At 45.4% G+C, this 23,788-nt stretch overlaps 1 protein-coding gene across 1 annotated transcript in view; it reads left to right on the forward strand.

The window, feature by feature from the left end:
- The window catches only part of LOC121690195 (protein NLRC5-like), a 240,402-nt gene that overhangs the window by 61,325 nt on the left and 155,289 nt on the right, over positions 1–23,788 (forward strand). The gene's annotated exons all lie outside the window — the stretch shown is intronic.

Genomic DNA, 23,788 nt, shown 5'->3' on the forward strand with positions numbered 1-23,788 from the left:
TTTGGAGCCTAATAAGATTTTGTCTTCTAATGTATTATGCTGGTGGCTAATCACACAATTTTAACGTAGTTTGAAAGGGACAGGATTCAGGAATAGGCTACTAAGACAGGCCCCTCTTCTGTCTGACTCACCTCATGTTACTGTTACCCCTGTATGCATTATAGACTGGCTTCTGACAGAAATGACGTTTTGTGCCAACATGTAGAAACACTAGACCTACTACAGCCTTTAATTGGTGAATGGAGGTGCAAATTCCTTTCTTTGGTTATTGTCACATTAACTGTAGGCTATCACATATTGTAAACGTTTTTTTCCAACTTGTGTGCCGTCGCCACATTTGATCACGTTTTGCCTGCATGGATGCGCGATTGAGTGCGCATCTAAATAATATGCAAGATGCAACAATCATTTCTAAGAGGCCTATAAACGGTCATTTCTGGCATTACTACTAGCATATGAAGGCATTATTTATGTTGAAAGACGTGAAAGAAATGACACAGGCTTGCACAAATTCATCATTTAAAATAAAACGTTTCACTTTCGCTATCATTGCGAGAATAGGCTACAATATGGAAAATGTTCCCTTTCAGTCTGATCGGCTCCAAACATGTATGGGATTTCCTTAGCCTGTGCTACACCTTTCCAAGAAGTTTTGTGAAAATTGTACCGGTAGCTTTTGCGATATTGTTGACAGCCCTACCTCCGCAGTAGGGTAGTAGGGTGCAGTAAATGGAAGCTTTTGATTGTGCACGCCACTAACGAAAAACGGAAAATCACCAGGACAAACCACTCAGGGGTGTAGGCTACTCTGGAACCATAGGTCACTAATTTGTGCGTTATTTACGTTTGATTACATTTCAGATGCGTGTTGGTTTCCTGTAGGCCTAGTATAGCGCTTTATTCTTTCTTTATTTTTCTATGTCCGTATATTGGGGGGGACATTTTGGTCATATTTGAATATTGGGGGGGACACGTCCCCCTCAATGTCTATGGTGACTACGGCCCTGCTGAAATCTCATATCCAGACTCAGCAAATCAGGCAATATCTGCATAAATTGTGGTAGGCCTAATTTGCATGATTAAAAAAAAAGAAATGTGAATAAAGGATAAAGTCAGACAAAAATATTTGTATTTTATTGGCATTACATAGGCTCCAACATTTGGTAACAGTCACACCATTATTGCACCCAATATATATCTGAAAACACATCTGATTGAAGCTTATGTTGTTTCACACATGGGGGTATTATAACTGGAGAGAGTGATTAAGTCCCGCCCTCCATACAAATGAATGGGGGACACTAGGCTAATAAATCTGGCCAATTCGTAGTCAACGCCATATTGAACACTGGGGCTCGGATCCTCAAGAAATTTGGTGACCTTTGACCTCTAGGGGGCTCTGTAATTGCGGCGGTGGGCTGGCTGAGGGAGGGTGCGGCGAGCCCTGGTTCAGCCCCACTAAATCAGCTATGTTTTGATGTGAAACTTGACCTTGTAACTCAGCCAATCTTGGGTTGTTTGCCATGGAACTCGCTGTGACTGCTTAATGCTATATGTCTAATGCAACTGCGTTCAGTTTCGTGGAAAATCTGGCCTGCTAAACTTTCTGCTTGGCCCCCTCATTGCTGCTTGCAGCTATATTTATTATTATTATTATTATTCCGCCATTGAAGTCAATGGCAGCCCATAGAACCGTCTGGTGAAAAGTTGTGAAATTTGGCACACTGATTAGGGATAGTCCCATAATTAATTTCACCAAGTTTCATACCGGCACCTTGAGCGCTCTAGCGCCACCAACAGGCCAAAGTTGGACTTGCGTTCACGCACGTAACTTCTGACCTGTTGACCCGATTGTCAAAAATGAGGTATCGTTGGAATCCTTGGACCAAGCCGAGTTCAACGCACCCTATGACGTCATTTTCCGCCATGATGGATTTTCCGCCATATTGGATTTTAGTGAAAGTGAAACTAAAACTTCACAGGTCACAAATTTTGTCCGATCGTCACCAAACTTGACACACATGCTCTTCAGACCAAGCCGCACAAAAGTTATTCTTTTTCGTCTTCGGAACTAAAACCGTTCGCGCGTAACAGCCAATCGAAATTTGCGGCGAAGCCGCCAAACAGGAAGTGAGCTCATATCTCAGCAACCCATTCATCTATCATAACCAAACTTAGTCCATGGACTCAGGACCCAATCAGGGGGACGCTCAAGAAATTTGGTGACCTTTGACCTCTAGGGGGCGCTGTAATTAAGAAACATGCTTTTTGGCCTGTAGCTGCAGTTGTGCTTAGAATTAAAACGCACTAGTGGTGTCTGGTAATACTGTTGGAGGTCCTTAGGCCGACCCAAGCCAACTTGTGATGTCATCGTAATTGATTCGGCCGCCATATTGAATTTAATCAAAAACACGTACAAGTTTTCTCAGGTCACAAATTTCATCTGTTCTTCACCAAAATTGGTAGAGACCATCTTCAGACCATGCCTGATGAGTGCATTGCTTTCTGGAACAATTGACAGAAGCATTGACCTGTACCAGCCAATCGAAATTTGCGGCGAAGCCGCCAAACAGGAAGTGATTTCATATCTCAGCAACGCTTTCATGTATCAAAACCAAATTTAGTACATGTACCTCAGACCCCATCGGGAGGACGCTCAAGAAATTTGGTGACATTTGACCTCTAGGGGGCACCGTAATTGACAAAAATGCATTTTGGCCAGTAGTTGCTGATGCGCATTATTTTGCAATGGAAGTCAATGGCAGCCCATAGAACCGTCTGGTAAAAAGTTATACAATTTTGCACACTAATTGGGGACAGTCCAATAATTCATTTCACCAAGTTTCATGCCGGCACCTCAAGCGCTCTAGCGCCACCAACAGGCCAAAGTTGGACTTGTGTTCACGGACGTAACTTTTGACCTGTTGACCCGAATGGCAAAATGAGGTATCATTGGAATCCTTGGGCCAAGCCGAGTTCAACACACCCTATGACGTCAATTGTTGACCTCTGTGTTTAAATCACAGCAAGTGTGATCATATCTCAGTCAATCTTTTATTTTTTATGTGAAACTGATGACCGCAAGTTCCATCTAGTTCATTCTAATGTGTGCGTGCAAGGGTGGGGCGGGGTGGGATGGGCAGGGGCGGTTGCGGCGGTGGGCTGGCTGGGGGAGGGGGCGGCGACACTCAGCCCTGGTTCAGCCCCACAAAATCAGTTATGTTTTGATGTGAAACTTGACCTTGTAACTCAGCCAATCTTGGGTTGTATGGCATGGAACTTGCTGTGACTGCTTAAGGCTATATGTCTGATGCAACGGCATTGACTTACATGGTTAATCTGGCCTGCTGATCTCACTGCTTGGCCCCCTCATTGCTGCTTGCAGCTATATTTATTATTATTATTATTATTATTATTATTATTCCGCCATTAAAGTCAATGGCAGCCCATAGAACCGTCTGGTGAAAAGTTGTGAAATTTGGCACACTGATTAGGGACAGTCCCATGATTAATGTCACCAAGTTTCATGATGGCACCTCAAGCACTCTAGCGCCACCAACAGGCCAAAGTTGGACTTGTGTTCACGCACGTAACTTTTGACCCGTATGGCCGATTGTCAAAAATGAGGTATCGTTGGAATCCTTGGACCAAGCCGAGTTCAACGCAGCCTATGACGTCAATTTCCGCCATGATGGATTTTCCGCCATATTGGATTTCATCAAAAACACTAATAAGTCTTCACAGGTCACAAATTTGGTCCAATCGACACCAAACTTCACAGATATCATCTACAGTCCATGCCCCATTAATGTATTGCTTTTTGTATTCAGAACTAAAACCGCTCGCGCGTTACAGCCAATCGAAGTTTGCGGCGAAGCCGCCAAACAGGAAGTGAGCTCATATCTCAGCAACCCATTCATCTATCATAACCAAACTTAGTACATGGACTCAGGACCCAATCAGGGGGACGCTCAAGAAATCTGGTGACCTTTGACCTCTAGGGGGCGCTGTAATTGAGAAACAGGCCTTTTGGCCTGTAGCTGCTGTTGTGCTTAGAATTAAAACGCACTACTGGTGTCTGGTAATACTGTTGGAGGTCCTTAGGCCGTCCCAAGCCAATTTGTGATGTCATCGTAATTGATTCGGCCGCCATATTGGATTTAATCAAAAACACGTAAAAATTTTCGCAGGTCACAAATTTCAGTGGATCCTCACCAAAATTGGCAGAGATCATCTTCAGACCATGCCTTATCAGTGCATTGCTTTCTGGAACAATTTACAGAAGCATTCGGCTGTAACAGCCAATCGAAATTTGCGGCGAAGCCGCCAAACAGGAAGTGAGCTCATATCTCAGCAACCCTTGCATGTATCAAAGCCAAACTGGGTGCATAGACTCAGGACCCAATCAGGGGGACACTCAATAAATCTGGTGACCTTTGACCTCTAGGGGGCGCTGTAATTAAGAAACATGCCTTTTGGCCTGTAGCTGCTGTTGTGTTTGGAATTAAAATGCACTAGTGGTGTCTGGTAATACTGTTGGAGGTCCTTAGGCCGGCCCAAGCGAATTTGTGATGTCATTGTAATTGATTCGGCCGCCATATTGGATTTAATCAAAAACACGTACAAGTTTTCACAGGTCACAAATTTCAGCGGATTCTCACCAAAATTGGCAGAGACCATCTTCAGACCATAATCTATCAATATATTGCTTTTTGGAACAATTGGCAAAAGCATTCGCTTGTAACAGTCAATCAAAATTGGTGGCGAAGCCGCCAAACAGGAAGTGAGCTCATATCTCAACAACCCTGCCATGTATCATAACCAAACTTACTATATGGATTCATGACCCCATTAGGAGGACGCTCAAAACATTTGGTGACCTTTGACCTGTAGGAGGTGCTGCAATTAGCAATATTGCATTTTGATGTGTAGTTGCTGATGTGTTTTATCAATCTTTTATTTTTTGATGTGAAACTGATGACATCATGTTCCATCCAGTTAATTCTAATGCGTGCGTGCAAGGGCATGGCAGGACGGGGTGGGACGGGCTGGGGTGATTAGGTGGGGGGGGCTGGATGGCGGAGGCGTGGCAATACTCAGCCCTGTTTCAGCCCTGTTGATCGCGGGTGTCTGCTGAGTTCTATCTTGTCGCCGTAGCTACTCCGGCCTATTCTGCTTGGCCCCCTCATTGCTGCTTGCAGCTATATTTATTATTATTATTCCTCTGCCATTGAAGTCAATGGCAGCCCATAGAACCGTCTGGCAAAAAGTTCTGAAATTTGGCACAGTAATTGGAGACAGTCCAATGATTAATTTCACCAAGTTTCATGTCGGCACCTCTAGCGCTCTAGCGCCACCAACAGGCCAAAGTTGGACTTGCGTTCATGCACGTAACTTCTGACCCGTTGACCCGATTGTCAAAAATGAGGTATTGCTGGAATTCTTGGACCAAGCTGAGTTCAACGCACCCTATGACGTCAATTTCCGCCATGATGGATTTTCCGCCATATTGGATTTTAGTGAAAGTGAAACTAAAACTTCACAGGTCACAAATTTTGTCCGATCGTCACCAAACTTGACACACATGCTCTTCAGACCAAGCCGCACAAAAGTTATTCCTTTTCGTCTTCGAAACTAAAACCGTTCGCGCGTAACAGCCAATCGAAATTTGCGGCGAAGCCGCCAAACAGGAAGTGAGCTCATATCTCAGCAACCCATTGATCTATCATAACCAAACTTATTCCATGGACTCAGGACCCAATCAGGGGAACGCTCAAGAAATTTGGTGACCTTTGACCTCTAGGGGGCGCTGTAATTAAGAAACATGCCTTTTGGCCTGTAGCAGCAGTTGTGCTTAGAATTGAAACCCACTAATGGTGTCTGGTACTACTGTTGAAGGTCCTTAGGCCGACCCAAGCCGACTTGTGATGTCATCATAATTGATTCGGCCGCCATATTGGATTTAATCAAAAACATGTATAAGTTTTCGCAGGTCACAAATTTCAGCGGATCCTCACCAAAATTGGCACAGACCATCTACAGACCATGCCTTATCAGTGCATTGCTTTCTGGAACAATTGACAGAAGCATTTGGCTGTAACAGCCAATCGAAACTTGCGGCGAAGCCGCCAAACAGGAAGTGAGCTCATATCTCAGCAACCCTTGCATGTATCAAAGCCAAACTTGGTGCATGGACTCAGGACCCAATCAGGGGAACGCTCAAGAAATCTGGTGACCTTTGACCTCAAGGGGGCGCTGTAATTAAGAAACATGCCTTTTGGCCTGTAGCTGCTGTTGTGCTTAGAAATAAAATCCACTAGTGGTGTCTGGTAATACTGTTTGAGGTCCTTAGGCCGACCCAAGCCAACTTGTGATGTCATCGTAATTGATTCGGCCGCCATATTGGATTTAATCAAAAACACGTACAAGTTTTCGCAGGTCACAAATTTCAGCGGATCCTCACCAAAAATGGCAGAGACCATCTTCAGACCATGCCTTATCAGTGCATTGCTTTCTGGAACAATTGACAGAAGCATTCGGCTGTAACAGCCAATCGAAATTAGTGGCGAAGCCGCCAAACAGGAAGTGAGCTCATATCTCACCAACCCTGCCATGTATCATAACCAAACTTACTACATATATTCATGACCCCATTAGGAGGACGCTCAAAAACTTTGGTGACCTTTGACCTGTAGGGGGTGCTGCAATTAGCAATATTGCATTTTGATCTGTAGTTGCTGATGAGTTTTATCAATCTTTTTATTTTTTGATGTGAAACTGATGACAACATGTTCCATCCAGTTAATTCTAATGCGTGCGTGCAAGGGCAGGGCACGGCAGGACGGGGTGGGACGGGCTGGGGTGATTAGGTGGGGGGGCTGGCTGGCGGAGGCGGTGCCAATACTCAGCTCTGTTTCAGCCCTTCAAAATCAGTTATGTTTAATGTTACACTTGCTGAAAGTGTTGATCGCGAGTGTCTGCTGAGTTCTATCTTGTCGCCGTCGCTACTCCGGCCTATTCTGCTTGGCCCCCTCATTGCTGCTTGCAGCTATATTTATTATTATTATTCCGCCATTGAAGTCAATGGCAGCCCATAGAACCGTCTGGTGAAAAGTTGTGAAATTTGGCACACTGATTAGGGACAGTCCCATGATTAATGTCACCAAGTTTCATGATGGCACCTAGAGCACTCTAGCGCCACCAACAGGCCAAAGTTGGACTTGCGTTCACGCACGTAACTTCTGACCTGTTGACCCGATTGTCAAAAATGAGGTATCGTTGGAATCCTTGGACCAAGCCGAGTTCAACGCACCCTATGACGTCATTTTCCGCCATGATGGATTTTCCGCCATATTGGATTTTAGTGAAAGTGAAACTAAAACTTCACAGGTCACAAATTTTGTCTGATCGTCACCAAACTTGACACACATGCTCTTCAGACCAAGCCGCACAAAAGTTATTCTTTTTCGTCTTCGGAACTAAAACCGTTCGCGCGTAACAGCCAATCGAAATTTGCGGCGAAGCCGCCAAACAGGAAGTGAGCTCATATCTCAGCAACACATTCATCTATCATAACCAAACTTAGTCCATGGACTCAGGACCCAATCAGGGGGACGCTCAAGAAATCTGGTGACCTTTGACCTCTAGGGGGCGCTGTAATTAAGAAACATGCCTTTTGGCCTGTAGCTGCTGTTGTGCTTAGAATTAAAACACACTAGTGGTGTCTGGTAATACTGTTGGAGGTCCTTAGGCCGACCCAAGACGACTTGTGATGTCATCGTAATTGATTCGGCCGCCATATTGGATTTAATCAAAAACACGTACACATTTTTGCAGGTCACAAATTTCAGCGGATCCTCACCAAAATTGGCAGAGACCATCTACAGACCATGCCTGATGAGTGCATTGCTTTCTGGAACAATTGACAGAAGCATTGACCTGTACCAGCCAATCGAAATTTGCGGCGAAGCCGCCAAACAGGAAGTGATTTCATATCTCAGCAATGCTTTCATGTATCAAAACCAAATTTAGTACATGTACCTCAGACCCCATCGGGAGGACGCTCAAGAAATTTGGTGACATTTGACCTCTAGGGGGCTCCGTAATTGACAAAAATGCATTTTGGCCAGTAGTTGCTGATGCGCATTATTTTGCAATGGAAGTCAATGGCAGCCCATAGAACCGTCTGGTAAAAAGTTATACAATTATGCACACTAATTGGGGACAGTCCAATAATTCATTTCACCAAGTTTCATGCCGGCACCTCAAGCGCTCTAGCGCCACCAACAGGCCAAAGTTGGACTTGTGTTCACGGACGTAACTTTTGACCTGTTGACCCGAATGAGGTATCATTGGAATCCTTGGGCCAAGCCGAGTTCAACACACCGTATGACGTCAATTTTTGACCTCTGTGTTTAAATCACAGCAAGTGTGATCATATCTCAGTCAATCTTTTATTTTTGATGTGAAACTGATGACAGCAAGTTCCATCTAGTTAATTCTAATGCGTGCGTGCAAGGGTGGGACGGGGTGGGATGGGCAGGGGCGGTTGCGGCGGTGGGCTGGCTGGGGGAGGGGGCGGCGACACTCAGCCCTGGTTCAGCCCCACAAAATCAGTTATGTTTTGATGTGAAACTTGACCTTGTAACTCAGCCAATCTTGGGTTGTATGGCATGGAACTTGCTGTGACTGCTTAAGGCTATATGTCTGATGCAACGGCATTGACTTACATGGTTAATCTGGCCTGCTGAACTAACTGCTTGGCCCCCTCATTGCTGCTTGCAGCTATATTTGGGGGCCAAGCAGCGAAGCTGCGAAGCCCCATTGTGTTTCTATGATTTCTTACTATTATTATTATTATTTAACATCTTTCTTCCGCCATGGGAGTCTATGGCAGCCCATAGAACCGTCTGGTAAAAAGTTGTGAAATTTGGCACACCGATTGGGGACAGTCCCATGATTAATTTCACCAAGTTTCATGTCGGCTCCTCGAGGGCTCTAGCGCCACCAACAGGCCAAAGTTGGACGTGCGTTCACGCACGTAACTTTTGACCTGTTGATCCGATTTTGAAAAATGAGGTACCGTTGGAATCCTTGGACCAAGCCGAGTTCAACGCACCCTATGACGTCATTTTCCGCCATGATGGATTTTCCGCCATATTGGATTTTAGTGAAAGTGAAACTAAAACTTCACAGGTCACAAATTTTATCCGATCATCACCAAACTTGACACACATGCTCTTCAGACCAAGCCGCACAAAAGTTATCACTTTTCGTCTTCGGAACTCAAACCGTTTGACCGTAACAGCCAATCGAAATATGCGGCGAAGCCGCCAAACAGGAAGTGAGCTCATATCTCAGCAACCCATTCATCTATCATAACCAAACTTAGTACATGGACTCAGGACCCAATCAGGGGGACGCTCAAGAAATCTGGTGACCTTTGACCTCTAGGGGGCGCTGTAATTAAGAAACATGCCTTTTGGCCTGTAGCAGCAGTTGTGCTTAGAATTAAAACCCACTAGTGATGTCTGCTACTACTGTTGAAGGTCCTTAGGCCGACCCAAGCCAACTTGTGATGTCATCGTAATTGATTCGGCCGCCATATTGGATTAAATCAAAAACACAAAAAAGTTTTGGCAGGTCACAAATTTCATCTGTTCCTCACCAAAATTGGCAGAGACCATCTTCAGACCATGCCTGATGAGTGCATTGCTTTCTGGAACAATTGACAGAAGCTTTGGCCTGTACCAGCCAATCAAAATTTGCGGCGAAGCCGCCAAACAGGAAGTGATTTCATATCTCAGGAACGCTTTCATGTATCAAAACCAAACTTAGTACATGTAACTCAGACCACATCGGGAGGACGCTCAAGAAATTTGGTGACATTTGACCTCTAGGGGGCTCCGTAATTGACAAAAATGCATTTTGGCCAGTAGTTGCTGATGCGCATTATTTTGCAATGGAAGTCAATGGCAGCCCATAGAACCGTCTGGTAAAAAGTTATACAATTTTGCACACTAATTGGGGACAGTCCAATAATTCATTTCACCAAGTTTCATGCCGGCACCTCAAGCGCTCTAGCGCCACCAACAGGCCAAAGTTGGACTTGTGTTCACGGACGTAACTTTTGACCTGTTGACTCGAATGGCAAAATGAGGTATCATTGGAATCCTTGGGCCAAGCCGAGTTCAACACACCCTATGACGTCAATTTTTGACCTCTGTGTTTAAATTACAGCAAGTGTGATCATATCTCAGTCAATCTTTTATTTTTGATGTGAAACTGATGACAGCGAGTTCCATCTAGTTCATTCTAATGTGTGCGTGCAAGGGTGGGACGGGGTGGGATGGGCAGGGGCGGTTGCGGCGGTCTGCTGGCTGGGGGAGGGGGCGGCGACACTCAGCCCTGGTTCAGCCCCACAAAATCAGTTATGTTTTGATGTGAAACTTGACCTTGTAACTCAGCCAATCTTGGGTTGTATGGCATGGAACTTCCTGTGACTGCTTAAGGCTATATGTCTGATGCAACGGCATTGACTTACATGGCAAATCTGGCCTGCTGATCTCACTGCTTGGCCCCCTCATTGCTGCTTGCAGCTATATTTGGGGGCCAAGCAGCGAAGCTGCGAAGGCACCCATTGTGTTTCTATTTGTTCTTATTATTATTATTATTATTATTATTCCGCCATTGAAGTCAATGGCAGCCCATAGAACCGTCTGGTGAAAAGTTGTGAAATTTGGCACACTGATTAGGGATAGTCCCATAGTTAATTTCACCAAGTTTCATACCGGCACCTTGAGCGCTCTAGCGCCACCAACAGGCCAAAGTTGGACTTGCGTTCACGCACGTAACTTCTGACCTATTGACCCGATTGTCAAAAATGAGGTATCGTTGGAATCCTTGGACCAAGCCGAGTTCAACGCACCCTATGACGTCATTTTCCGCCATGATGGATTTTCCGCCATATTGGATTTTAGTGAAAGTGAAACTAAAACTTCACAGGTCACAAATTTTGTCCGATCGTCACCAAACTTGACACACATGCTCTTCAGACCAAGCCGCACAAAAGTTATTCTTTTTCGTCTTCGGAACTAAAACCGTTCGCGCGTAACAGCCAATCGAAATTTGCGGCGAAGCCGCCAAACAGGAAGTGAGCTCATATCTCAGCAACCCATTCATCTATCATAACCAAACTTAGTCCATGGACTCAGGACCCAATCAGGGGGACGCTCAAGAAATTTGGTGACCTTTGACCTCTAGGGGGCGCTGTAATTAAGAAACATGCTTTTTGGCCTGTAGCTGCAGTTGTGCTTAGAATTAAAACGCACTAGTGGTGTCTGGTAATACTGTTGGAGGTCCTTAGGCCGACCCAAGCCAACTTGTGATGTCATCGTAATTGATTCGGCCGCCATATTGAATTTAATCAAAAACACGTACAAGTTTTCGCAGGTCACAAATTTCATCTGTTCTTCACCAAAATTGGTAGAGACCATCTTCAGACCATGCCTGATGAGTGCATTGCTTTCTGGAACAATTGACAGAAGCATTGACCTGTACCAGCCAATCGAAATTTGCGGCGAAGCCGCCAAACAGGAAGTGATTTCATTTCTCAGCAACGCTTTCATGTATCAAAACCAAATTTAGTACATGTACCTCAGACCCCATCGGGAGGACGCTCAAGAAATTTGGTGACATTTGACCTCTAGGGGGCACCGTAATTGACAAAAATGCATTTTGGCCAGTAGTTGCTGATGCGCATTATTTTGCAATGGAAGTCAATGGCAGCCCATAGAACCGTCTGGTAAAAAGTTATAAAATTTTGCACACTAATTGGGGACAGTCCAATAATTCATTTCACCAAGTTTCATGCCGGCACCTCAAGCGCTCTAGCGCCACCAACAGGCCAAAGTTGGACTTGTGTTCACGGACGTAACTTTTGACCTGTTGACCCGAATGGCAAAATGAGGTATCATTGGAATCCTTGGGCCAAGCCGAGTTCAACACACCCTATGACGTCAATTGTTGACCTCTGTGTTTAAATCCCAGCAAGTGTGATCATATCTCAGTCAATCTTTTATTTTTTATGTGAAACTGATGACAGCAAGTTCCATCTAGTTCATTCTAATGTGTGCGTGCAAGGGTGGGACGGGATGGGATGGGAAGGGGCGGTTGCGGCGGTGGGCTGGCTGGGGGAGGGGGCGGCGACACTCAGCCCTGGTTCAGCCCCACAAAATCAGTTATGTTTTGATGTGAAACTTGACCTTGTAACTCAGCCAATCTTGGGTTGTATGGCATGGAACTTGCTGTGACTGCTTAAGGCTATATGTCTGATGCAACGGCATTGATTTACAAGGTTAATATGGCCTGCTGATCTCACTGCTTGGCCCCCTCATTGCTGCTTGCAGCTATATTTATTATTTAACATCTTTCCTCTGCCATTGAAGTCTATGGCAGCCCATAGAACCGTCTGGTAAAAAGTTGTGAAATTTGGCACACTGATTGGGGATAGTACATTGATTAATTTCACCAAGTTTCATGTCGGCACCTCGAGGGCTCTAGCGCCACCAACAGGCCAAAGTTTGACTTGCGTTCACGCACGTAACTTTTGACCTGTTGACCCGATTTTGAAAAATGAGGTATCGTTGGAATCCTTCGACCAAGCCGAGTTCAACGCACCCTATGACGTCATTTTCCGCCATGATGGATTTTCCGCCATATTGGATTTTAGTGAAAGTGAAACTAAAACTTCACAGGTCACAAATTTTGTCCGATTGTCACCAAACTTGACACACATGCTCTTCAGACCAAGCCGCACAAAAGTTATCACTTTTCGTCTTCGGAACTCAAACCGTTTGACCGTAACAGCCAATCGAAATATGCGGCGAAGCCGCCAAACAGGAAGTGAGCTCATATCTCAGCAACCCATTCATCTATCATAACCAAACTTAGTACATGGACTCAGGACCCAATCAGGGGGACGCTCAAAAAATCTGGTGACCTTTGACCTCTAGGGGGCGCTGTAATTAAGAAACATGCCTTTTGGCCTGTAGCTGCTGTTTTGCTTAGAATTAAAATGCACTAGTGGTGTCTGGTAATACTGTTGGAGGTCCTTAGGCCGACCCAAGCCGACTTGTGATGTCATCGTAATTGATTCGGCCGCCATATTGGATTTAATCAAAAACACGTACACGTTTTTGCAGGTCACAAATTTCAGCGGATCCTCACCAAAATTGGCAAAGACCATCAACAGACCATGCCTGATGAGTGCCTTGCTTTCTGGAACAATTGACAGAAGCATTGACCTGTACCAGCCAATAGAAATTTGCGGCGAAGCCACCAAACAGGAAGTGATTTCATATCTCAGCAACGCTTTCATGTATCAAAACCAAATTTAGTACATGTACCTCAGACCCCATCGGGAGGACGCTCAAGAAATTTGGTGACATTTGACCTCTAGGGGGCACCGTAATTGACAAAAATGCATTTTGGCCAGTAGTTGCTGATGCGCATTATTTTGCAATGGAAGTCAATGGCAGCCCATAGAACCGTCTGGTAAAAAGTTATAAAATTTTGCACACTAATTGGGGACAGTCCAATAATTCATTTCACCAAGTTTCATACCGGCACCTGAAGCGCTCTAGCGCCACCAACAGGCCAAAGTTGGACTTGTGTTTACGGACGTAACTTTTGACCTGTTGACCCGAATGGCAAAATGAGGTATCATTGGAATCCTTGGGCCAAGCTGAGTTCACACCCCCACACACCCTATGACGTCAATTTTTGACCTCTGTGTTTAAATCACAGCAAGTGTGATCATATCTCAGTCAATCTTTTATTTTTGATGTGAAACTGATGACAGCAAGTTCCATCTAGTTCATTCTAATGTGTGCGTGCAAGGGTGGGACGGGATGGGATGGGCAGGGGCGGTTGCGGTGGTGGGCTGGCTGGGGGAGGGGGCGGCGACACTCAGCCCTGGTTCAGCCCCACAAAATCAGTTATGTTTTGATGTGAAACTTGACCTTGTAACTCAGCCAATCTTGGGTTGTATGGCATGGAACTTGCTGTGACTGCTTAAGGCTATATGTCTGATGCAATGGCATTGACTTACATGGCAAATCTGGCCTGCTGATCTCACTGCTTGGCCCCCTCATTGCTGCTTGCAGCTATATTTGGGGGCCAAGCAGCGAAGCTGCGAAGGCACCCATTGTGTTTCTATGATTGGGGGCCAAGCAGCGAAGCTGCGAAGGCACCCATTGTTTTTCTATTTGTTCTTATTATTATTATTATTGGGGGCCAAGCAGCGAAGCTGCGAAGCCCCATTGTTTTTCTATGATTTCTTATTATTATTATTGGGGGCCAAGCAGCGAAGCTGCGAAGGCACCCATTGTGTTTCTATGATTTCTTATTATTATTATTTAACATCTTTCCTCTGCCATTGAAGTCTATGGCAGCCCATAGAACCGTCTGGTAAAAAGTTGTGAAATTTGGCACACTGATTGGGGATAGTACATTGATTAATTTCACCAAGTTTCATGTCGGCACCTCGAGGGCTCTAGCGCCACCAACAGGCCAAAGTTTGACGTGCGTTCACGCACGTAACTTTTGACCTGTTGACCCGATTTTGAAAAATGAGGTATCGTTGGAATCCTTGGACCAAGCCGAGTTCAACGCACCCTATGACGTCATTTTCCGCCATGATGGATTTTCCGCCATATTGGATTTTAGTGAAAGTGAAACTAAAACTTCACAGGTCACAAATTTTGTCCGATCGTCACCAAACTTGACACACATGCTCTTCAGACCAAGCCGCACAAAAGTTATCACTTTTCGTCTTCGGAACTCAAACCGTTTGACCGTAACAGCCAATCGAAATATGCGGCGAAGCCGCCAAACAGGAAGTGAGCTCATATCTCAGCAACCCTTGCATGTATCAAAGCCAAACTTGGTGCATGGACTCAGGACCCAATCAGGGGGACGCTCAAGAAAGCTGGTGACCTTTGACCTCTAGGGGGCGCTGTAATTAAGAAACATGCCTTTTGGCCTGTAGCTGCTGTTGTGCTTAGAATTAAAACGCACTAGTGGTGTCTGGTAATACTGTTGGAGGTCCTTAGGCCGACCCAGGCAAATTTGTGATGTCATCGTAATTGATTCGGCCGCCATATTGGATTTAATCAAAAACACGTACGAATTTTCGCAGGTCACAAATTTCAGCGGATCCTCACCAAAATTGGCAGAGAACATCTTCCGACCATGCCTTATCAGTGCATCGCTTTTTGGAACGATTGACAGTAGCATTCGGCTGTAACAGCCAATCGAAACTTGCAGCGAAGCGGCCAAACAGGAAGTGAGCTCATATCTCAGCAACCCTGCCATGTATCATCACCAAACTTACTACATATGTTCATGACCCCATTAGGAGGACGCTCAAGAAATTTGGTGACATTTGACCTCTAGGGGGCCCCGTAATTGACAAAAATGCATTTTGGCCAGTAGTTGCTGATGCGCATTATTTTGCAATGGAAGTCAATGGCAGCCCATAGAACCGTCTGGTAAAAAGTTATACAATTTTGCACACTAATTGGGGACAGTCCAATAATTCATTTCACCAAGTTTCATGCCGGCACCTCAAGCGCTCTAGCGCCACCAACAGGCCAAAGTTGGACTTGTGTTTACGGACGTAACTTTTGACCTGTTGACCCGAATGGCAAAATGAGGTATCATTGGAATCCTTGGGCCAAGCCGAGTTCAACACACCCTATGACGTCAATTGTTGACCTCTATGTTTAAATCACAGCAAGTGTGATCATATCTCAGTCAATCTTTTATTTTTGATGTGAAACTGATGACAGCGAGTTCCATCCAGTTAATTCTAATGCGTGCGTGCAAGGGTGGGGCGGGGTGGGATGGGCAGGGGCGGTTGCGGCGGTGGGCTGGCTGGGGTAGGGGGCGGCGACACTCAGCCCTGGTTCAGCCCCACAAAATCAGTTATGTTTTGATGTGAAACTTGACCTTGTAACTCAGCCAATCTTGGGTTGTATGGCATGGAACTTGCTGTGACTGCTTAAGGCTATATGTCTGATGCAACGGCATTGACTTACATGGCAAATCTGGCCTGCTGATCTCACTGCTTGGCCCCCTCATTGCTGCTTGCAGCTATATTTGGGGGCCAAGCAGCGAAGCTGCGAAGCCCCATTGTGTTTCTATGTTTTCTTATTATTGGGGGCCAAGCAGCGAAGCTGCGAGGCAACCATTGTGTTTCTATTTGTTCTTATTATTATTGGGGGCCAAGCAGCGAAGCTGCGAGGACCTCATTGTGTTTCTATGTTTTCTTCCCTATTATTATTATTATTCCGCCATGGAAGTCTATGGCAGCCCATAGAACCGTCTGGTGAAAAGTTTTGAAATTTGGCACACTGATTAGGGACAGTCCCTTGATTAATGTCACCAAGTTTCATGATGGCACCTAGAGCACTCTAGCGCCACCAACAGGCCAAAGTTGGACGTGCGTTCACGCACGTAACTTTTGACCCGTATGGCCGATTGTCAAAAATGAGGTATCGATGGAATCCTTGGACCAAGCCGAGTTCAATGCACCCTATGACGTCATTTTCCGCCATGATGGATTTTCCGCCATATTGGATTTTAGTGAAAGTGAAACTAAAACTTCACAGGTCACAAATTTTGTCCGATCGTCACCAAACTTCACACACATGCTCTTCAGACCAAGCCGCACAAAAGTTATTCCTTTTCGTCTTCGGAACTAAAACCGTTCGCGCGTAACAGCCAATCGAAATTTGCGGCGAAGCCGCCAAACAGGAAGTGAGCTCATATCTCAGCAACCCATTCATCTGTCATAACCAAACTTAGTACATGTACTCAGGACCCAATCAGGGGGACGCTCAAGAAATCTGGTGACCTTTGACCTCTAGGGGGCGCTGTAATTAAGAAACATGCCTATTGGCCTGTAGCTGCAGTTGTGTTTAGAATTAAAATGCACTAGTGGTGTCTGTTAATACTGTTGGAGGTCCTTAGGCCGACCCAAGCCAACTTGTGATGTCATCGTAATTGATTCGGCCGCCATATTGGATTTAATCAAAAACACGTACAAGTTTTCGCAGGTCACAAATTTCATCTGTTCTTCACCAAAATTGGTAGAGACCATCTTCAGACCATGCCTGATGAGTGCGTTGCTTTCTGGAACAATTGACAGAAGCATTGACCTGTACCAGCCAATCGAAATTTGCGGCGAAGCCGCCAAACAGGAAGTGATTTCATATCTCAGCAACGCTTTCATGTATCAAAACCAAACTTAGTACATGTACCTCCGACCACATCGGGAGGACGCTCAAGAAATTTGGTGACATTTGACCTCTAGGGGGCACCGTAATTGACAAAAATGCATTTTGGCCAGTAGTTGCTGATGCGCATTATTTTGCAATGGAAGTCAATGGCAGCCCATAGAACCGTCTGGTAAAAAGTTATACAATTTTGCACACTAATTGGGGACAGTCCAATAATTCATTTCACCAAGTTTCATGCCGGCACCTAAAGCGCTCTAGCGCCACCAACAGGCCAAAGTTGGACTTGCGTTCATGCACGTAACTTCTGACCTGTTGACCCGATTGTCAAAAATGAGGTATCGTTGGAATCCTTGGACCAAGCCGAGTTCAACGCACCCTATGACGTCATTTTCCGCCATGATAGATTTTCCGCCATATTGGATTTTAGTGAAAGTGAAACTAAAACTTCACAGGTCACAAATTTTGTCCGATCGTCACCAAACTTGACACACATGCTCTTCAGACCAAGCCGCACAAAAGTTATTCCTTTTCGTCTTCGGAACTAAAACCGTTCGCGCGTAACAGCCAATCGAAATTTGCGGCGAAGCCGCCAAACAGGAAGTGAGCTCATATCTCAGCAACCCATTCATCTATCATAACCAAACTTAGTCCATGGACTCAGGACCCAATCAGGGGGACGCTCAAGAAATCTGGTGACCTTTGACCTCTAGGGGGCGCTGTAATTAAGAAACATGCCTTTTGGCCTGTAGCAGCAGTTGTGCTTAGAATTAAAACCCACTAGTGGTGTCTGGTAATACTGTTGGAGGTCCTTAGGCCGACCCAAGTCGACTTGTGATGTCATCGTAATTGATTCAGCCGCCATATTGGATTTAATCAAAAACACATATAAGTTTTCGCAGGTCACAAATTTCAGCGGATCCTCACCAAAATTGGCAGAGACCATCTTCAGACCATGCCTGATGATTGCATTGCTTTCTAGAACAATTGACAGAAGCTTTGGCCTGTACCAGCCAATCAAAATTTGCGGCGAAGCCGCCAAACAGGAAGTGATTTCATATCTCAGCAACGCTTTCATGTATCAAAACCAAACTTAGTACATGTACCTCAGACCACATCGGGAGGACGCTCATGAAATTTGGTGACATTTGACCTCTAGGGGGCTCCGTAATTGACAAAAATGCATTTTGGCCAGTAGTTGCTGATGTGTATTATTTTGCAATGGAAGTCAATGGCAGCCCATAGAACCGTCTTGTAAAAAGTTATACAATTTTGCACACTAATTGGGGACAGTCCAATAATTCATTTCACCAAGTTTCATGCCGGCACCTCAAGCGCTCTAGCGCCACCAACAGGCCAAAGTTGGACTTGCGTTCATGCACGTAACTTCTGACCCGTTGACCCGATTGTCAAAAATGAGGTATCGCTGGAATCCTTGGACCAAGCCGAGTTCAATGCACCCTATGACATCAATTTCCGCCATGATGGATTTTCCGCCATATTGGATTTCATCAAAAACACTAATAAGTCTTCACAGGTCACAAATTTGGTCCAATCGACACCAAACTGCATAGATATCATCTACAGTCCATGCCCCATTAATATATTGCTTTTTGTCTTCGGAACTAAAACCGCTCGCGCGTTACAGCCAATCGAAGTTTGCGGCGATGCCGCCAAACAGGAAGTGAGCTCATATCTCAGCAACCCTGCCATGTATCATCACCAAACTTACTACATATATTCATGACCCCATTAGGAGGACGCTCAAAACATTTGGTGACCTTTGACCTGTAGGGGGTGCTGCAATTAGCAATATTGCATTTTGATCTGTAGTTGCTGATGTGTTTTATCAATCTTTTATTTTTGGATGTGAAACAGATGACAACATATTCCATCCAGTTCATTCTAATGCGTGCGTGGTAGGGCGGGGCGGGACGGGGTGGAACGGGCAGGGGTGATTAGGTGGGGGGGCTGGCTGGCGGAGGCGGCGGCAATACTCAACCCTGTTTCAGACCTACAAAGTCAGTTATATTTTGATGTGACACTTGTTGAAAGTGTTGATCGCGGGTGTCTGCTGAGTTCTATCTTGTCGCCGTGGCTACTCCGGCCTATTCTGCTTGGCCCCCTCATTGCTGCTTGCAGCTATATTTGGGGGCCAAGCAGCGAAGCTGCGAGGCAACCATTGTGTTTCTATTTGTTCTTATTATTGGGGGCCAAGCAGCGAAGCTGCGAGGCAACCCATAGTGATTCTATGTTTTCTTCCCTATTATTATTATTACGCTTCCGCCATGGGAGTCTATGGCAGCCCATAGAACCGTATGGTAAAAAGTTGTGAAATTTGGCACACCGATTGGGGACAGGCCCATGATTAATTTCACCAAGTTTCATGTCGGCTCCTCGAGGGCTCTAGCGCCACCAACAGGCCAAAGTTGGACGTGCGTTCACGCACGTAACTTTTGACCTGTTGATCCGATTTTGAAAAATGAGGTACCGTTGGAATCCTTGGACCAAGCAGAGTTCAACGCGCCCTATGACGTCATTTTCCGCCATGATGGATTTTCCGCCATTTTGAATTTCATCAAAATCACTTAAAACGTATCAGAGGTCACACATTTTGTCCGATCGACACCAAACTTCATAGATATCATCTACAGACCATGCCTCACTAATGCATTGCTTTTTGTCTTCGGAACTAAAACCGTTCGCGCGTAACAGCCAATCGAAATTTGCGGCGAAGCCGCCAAACAGGAAGTGAGCTCATATCTCAGCAACCCATTGATCTATCATAACCAAACTTATTCCATGGACTCAAGACCCAATCAGGGGGACGCTCAAGAAATTTGGTGACCTTTGACCTCTAGGGGGCGCTGTAATTAAGAAACATGCCTTTTGGCCTGTAGCAGCAGTTGTGCTTAGAATTAAAACCCACTAGTGGTGTCTGGTACTACTGTTGAAGGTCCTTAGGCCGACCCAAGCCAACTTGTGATGTCATCCTAATTGATTCGGCCGCCATATTGGATTAAATCAAAAACACAAAAAAGTTTTGGCAGGTCACAAATTTCATCTGTTCCTCACCAAAATTGGCAGAGACCATCTTCAGACCATGCCTGATGAGTGCTTTGCTTTCTGGAACAATTGACAGAAGCTTTGGCCTGTACCAGCCAATCAAAATTTGCGGCGAAGCCGCCAAACAGGAAGTGATTTCATATCTCAGCAACGCTTTCATGTATCAAAACCAAACTTAGTACATGTACCTCAGACCACATCGGGAGGACGCTCAAGAAATTTGGTGACATTTGACCTCTAGGGGGCTCCGTAATTGACAAAAATGCATTTTGGCCAGTAGTTGCTGATGCGCATTATTTTGCAATGGAAGTCAATGGCAGCCCATAGAACCGTCTGGTAAAAAGTTATACAATTTGGCACACTAATTAGGGACAGTCCAATAATTCATTTCACCAAGTTTCATGCCGGCACCTCCAGCGCTCTAGCGCCACCAACAGGCCAAAGTTGGACGTGCGTTCACACACGTAACTTTTGACCTGTTGATCCGATTTTGAAAAATGAGGTACCGTTGGAATCCTTGGACCAAGCCGAGTTCAACGCACCCTATGACGTCATTTTCCGCCATGATGTATTTTCCGCCATTTTGGATTTCATCAAAATCACTTAAAACGTATCAGAGGTCACACATTTTGTCCGATCGACACCAAACTTCATAGATATCATCTACAGACCATGCCTCATTAATGCATTGCTTTTTGTCTTCGGAACTAAAACCGTTCGTGCGTAACAGCCAATCGAAATTTGCGGCGAAGCCGCCAAACAGGAAGTGAGCTCATATCTCAGCAACCCTGCCATGTATCATAACCAAACTTACTACATGGATTCATCACCCCAATAGGAGGACACTCAAAAACTTTGGTGATCTATGATTTGTAGGGGGTGCTGCAATTAGCAATATTGCATTTTGATCTATAGTTGCTGATGTGTTTTATCGATCTTTTATTTTTTGATGTGAAACTGATGACAACATGTTCCATCCAGTTCATTCTAATGCGTGCGTGCAAGGGCGGGGCGGGGCGTGCCAGGACGGGGTGGGACGGGCAGGGATGATTAGGTGGGGGGCTGGCTGGCGGAAGCAGTGACAATACTCAGCCCTGTTTCAGCCCTACAAAATCAAGTATGTTTTCATATTAAACTTGTTGAAAGTGTTGATGGCGGGTATCTGCTGAATTCAATCTTGTCACCGTGGCTACTCCGGCCTATACTGCTTGGCCCCCTCATTGCTGCTTGCAGCTATATTTATTATTATTATTATTCCGCCATTGAAGTCAATGGCAGCCCATAGAACCGTCTGGTGAAAAGTTGTGAAATTTGGCACACTGATTAGGGATAGTCCCATAATTAATTTCACCAAGTTTCATACCGGCACCTTGAGCGCTCTAGCGCCACCAACAGGCCAAAGTTGGACTTGCGTTCACGCACGTAACTTCTGACCTGTTGACCCGATTGTCAAAAATGAGGTATCGTTGGAATCCTTGGACCAAGCCGAGTTCAACGCACCCTATGACGTCATTTTCCGCCATGATGGATTTTCCGCCATATTGGATTTTAGTGAAAGTGAAACTAAAACTTCACAGGTCACAAATTTTGTCCGATCGTCACCAAACTTGACACACATGCTCTTCAGACCAAGCCGCACAAAAGTTATTCTTTTTCGTCTTCGGAACTAAAACCGTTCGCGCGTAACAGCCAATCGAAATTTGCGGCGAAGCCGCCAAACAGGAAGTGAGCTCATATCTCAGCAACCCATTGATCTATCATAACCAAACTAAGTCCATGGACTCAGGACCCAATCAGGGGGACACTCAAGAAATTTGGTGACCTTTGACCTCTAGGGGGCGCTGTAATTAAGAAACATGCCTTTTGGCCTGTAGCTGCAGTTGTGCTTAGAATTGAAACCCACTAGTGGTGTCTGGTACTACTGTTGAAGGTCCTTAGGCCGACCCAAGCCAACTTGTGATGTCATCGTAATTGATTCGGCCGCCATATTGGATTTAATCAAAAACACGTACACGTTTTTGCAGGTCACAAATTTCAGCGGATCCTCACCAAAATTTGCAGAGACCATCTACAGACCATGCCTGATGAGTGCATTGCTTTCTGGAACAATTGACAGAGGCATTGGCCTGTACCAGCCAATCAAAATTTGCGGCGAAGCCGCCAAACAGGAAGTGATGTCATATCTCAGCAACACTTTCATGTATCAAAACCAAACTTAGTACATGTACCTCAGACCACATCGGGAGGATGCTCAAGAAATTTGGTGACATTTGACCTCTAGGGGGCTCCGTAATTGACAAAAATGCATTTTGGTCAGTAGTTGCTGATGCGCATTATTTTGCAATGGAAGTCAATGGCAGCCCATAGAACCGTCTGGTAAAAAGTTATACAATTTTGCACACTAATTGGGGACAGTCCAATAATTCATTTCACCAAGTTTCATGCCGGCACCTCAAGCGCTCTAGCGCCACCAACAGGCCAAAGTTGGACTTGTGTTTACGGACGTAACTTTTGACCTGTTGACCCGAATGGCAAAATGAGGTATCATTGGAATCCTTGGGCCAAGCCGAGTTCAACACACCCTATGACGTCAATTGTTGACCTCTATGTTTAAATCACAGCAAGTGTGATCATATATCAGTCAATCTTTTATTTTTGATGTGAAACTGATGACAGCAAGTTCCATCTAGTTCATTCTAATGTGTGCGTGCAAGGGTGGGACGGGGTGGGATGGGCAGGGGCGGTTGCGGCGGTGGGCTGGCTGGGGGAGGGGGCGGCGACACTCAGCCCTGGTTCAGCCCCACAAAATCAGTTATGTTTTGATGTGAAACTTGACCTTGTAACTCAGCCAATCTTGGGTTGTATGGCATGGAACTTGCTGTGACTGCTTAAGGCTATATGTCTGATGCAACGGCATTGACTTACATGGTTAATCTGGCCTGCTGAACTAACTGCTTGGCCCCCTCATTGCTGCTTGCAGCTATATTTATTGGGGGCCAAGCAGCGAAGCTGCGAGGACCTCATTGTGTTTCTATGTTTTCTTCCCTATTATTATTATTATTCCGCCATGGAAGTCTATGGCAGCCCATAGAACCGTCTGGTGAAAAGTTTTGAAATTTGGCACACTGATTAGGGACAGTCCCTTGATTAATGTCACCAAGTTTCATGATGGCACCTAGAGCACTCTAGCGCCACCAACAGGCCAAAGTTGGACGTGCGTTCACGCACGTAACTTTTGACCCGTATGGCCGATTGTCAAAAATGAGGTATCGATGGAATCCTTGGACCAAGCCGAGTTCAATGCACCCTATGACGTCATTTTCCGCCATGATGGATTTTCCGCCATATTGGATTTTAGTGAAAGTGAAACTAAAACTTCACAGGTCACAAATTTTGTCCGATCGTCACCAAACTTGACACAC

The sequence above is a fragment of the Alosa sapidissima genome, chromosome 18, assembly GCF_018492685.1.
Source record: "Alosa sapidissima isolate fAloSap1 chromosome 18, fAloSap1.pri, whole genome shotgun sequence".
Classification (NCBI taxonomy): domain Eukaryota; kingdom Metazoa; phylum Chordata; class Actinopteri; order Clupeiformes; family Clupeidae; genus Alosa; species Alosa sapidissima.